Source organism: Crocuta crocuta, unplaced genomic scaffold (assembly GCF_008692635.1).
Source record: "Crocuta crocuta isolate KB4526 unplaced genomic scaffold, BGI_CrCroc_1.0 scaffold920, whole genome shotgun sequence".
NCBI classification, from domain to species: domain Eukaryota; kingdom Metazoa; phylum Chordata; class Mammalia; order Carnivora; family Hyaenidae; genus Crocuta; species Crocuta crocuta.
Window position 1 is genome coordinate 52,246 of NW_027528217.1, and position 2,725 is coordinate 54,970.

The window sequence follows — 2,725 nt, forward strand, 5'->3', positions numbered from 1 at the left end:
TTAAAAATAGAGCTACCCTACGACCCAACAATTGCACTACTAGGTATTTATCCAAAGGAAACAAAATTCTGATTCAAAGGGGCACATGCACCCAAAAGTTTACAGCAGTGCTATCAAAAATAGCCAAATTATGGAAAGAACCCATATATCCATCAAATGATGAATAGAAAAAGAAGTGGTATAAAAAAATAATAAAAATTAATTAATTCATTCATTCATAAAGGGGGGGTGCCTGGGTGCCTCAGTCGGTTAAGTGTACAATTCTTGATTTTAGCTCAGGTCATAATATCACAATCCATGGGTTTGAGCCCTGCATTGGGCTCCACACTGAGAGTTGAGAGGTTACTTGGGATTCTTTCTCCTTCTCCCTCTGCCCTTCCCCCTCTTCCACCTTCTAAATCTATATATATATGCATATATATACATATATACATATATTTATATACATATATACACCTATATACACATATATATTTATATATACACACACACATATATGTATCTATATACACACACCCAATGGAATACTACTCGCTGATCAAAAAGAATGAAATCTTGCCATATGCAACAACATGGATGGAACTAGAGTATATTATGCTAAGCAAAATAAGTCAGCAGAGAAAAAAAGTATCATGTGACTTCAAGAAACACAACAGATGAACATAGGGGAATGGAAGGAAAAATAATATTTAAAAAGGAAGGTAAAATGTAAGAGACTCTTAAATACAGAGAAAAAACTGAGGGTTGCTGGAGGGGAGATAGGTAGGGGGATGGGCTAAATGGGTGATGGGCATTAAGGAGGAAACTTGTTTGGATAAGAACTGGGTATTATGTGTAAGTGATGAATCACTGGGTTCTACTTTTGAAACTAATACTACACTGTATATTAACTAACTTTCATTTAAATAAATAAATTAAAAAGAAAATAAACTACTGGACAGTACAACAAAGATCAACTTTTAGCTAGTGCCTGTTCTCACCAAAGGTATTATCAAACTTTGTGTGAAGGAAAATGAGGACAAAAGTAAAGAAAATTATTTTCTGAATGAGAATAAATAAACATATACATTTATCAATATACATTAAAATGTATACATAGACACATGACAAGGTTTGGTTTTACTATAATATTCTTAGATCCTTAAACTTACTTTACTTTCTTCAGTCTCTGACCATGCTGTCCCCCTTGGCTTCACACACTTTAAACTGTTTTTTAATGTTTTATTTTTTCTGACAGAGAGAGAGCGAGCGAATGGGGAGGGTCAGAGAGAGAGGGAGACACAGAATCCAAAACAGGTTCAAAGCCAGCTGTCAGCACAGATCCCGACGTGGGGCTCGAAACCATGAACCTTGAGATCATGACCTGAGCTGAAGTCGGATGCTTAACCGACTGAACCACCCAGGCGCCCCTGGCTTTACACACTTTAAACCCATCTTCAGCTGGATACCTACTCTCCATGTTGTTTGCATCAGCTTCCTTATCTCCATCAGGAAATTTTCCTAAATCTTTAAAAACAGTCTGAATGTGGTTTTTTAATGTTTATTTATTTATTTTTGAGAGAGGGAGAGAGTGCACATGAGCAGGAGAGGGGCAAAGACAGGGAGAGAGGCTAAGCAGGCTCCATACTGTAGGTGCAGAGCCCTACAGGGCTCAAATGCACAAACCATGAGATCATGTCTGAGCTGAAGTCAGACACTTAATCGACTGAGCCACCCTGAATATGTTTTCTAAGTGATCCAATCATATCCTGTCCTTTTTCATCTCTACACTTATCAAACTATATTTAAATCATGTGGTTAGTCATTCACTAGATTGTCTAAAATATAGGTAGGCAAACTATGAAGGCCAAATCCTGCCAGGCATCTGTTTTTGTACTGCTAATGAGCTAAGAATAGTTATTACATAAAGAAAAGCTAAAAAGCAAATCAAAATCAGAGTCATATTTCATGACATGAAAATCATATGACATTAAAATTTCATTGTTTATAAATAAAGCTTCACTGGAATGCAACCCTGCCTACTCATTTACATATTGTCACTGGCAACTTCTGAGCAAGAATGGCAGAATTGTGTAGTTACAACAGAAATCATAAACAGTACTAAGGCAAAAATATTTACTATCTGACACTTCACAGAACATGTTTCCCTCCACCTTGTCTCCAATACCAACCTACAGTGATGTCCAAAAATTTAATAGCTTCAAGCTCTCAACTACCTTTCCATTTAATAATCCCCAGGGTAAAAATTAGTGTCTTTATTTCTTTTCCTCCTTAGTGATGTGGGAGCTCAGATCTTGTTACTGCTGCCCTGATACTGAATGATGCAGAAACTGGCCATCATCTAAATGAATTGTTGTGGTCGGTACCATGGACACCTGCTGAAATGGAGCAGGGCAACACCATAACTGTGCGGAAGCCTTAGTTATCCCTCAAGAAGAGCCTGAAAAGCATCAAAAACTGTTTAGCCCTGCAATAATGCAATGGATCACACCTTCTTTAACCATTATCCCACTAACTGATTTAGCTTTCATCTGGAGTATAAAAGAAAGTAATATAAGCTCTTATTTTCCTCTTGAAGAATCAAATCTATTTTGCTGTAACATCAAAGTGACTCCCTGGCATTGGCTCCAGGAGCAATAAATAAGCCAGTAGGTGACTCAAGGAGGGAGCTGGTTAAGCCTTGTTCAGTACATGGGCGATTGGCAACACTCTTTTCCTAAAATCA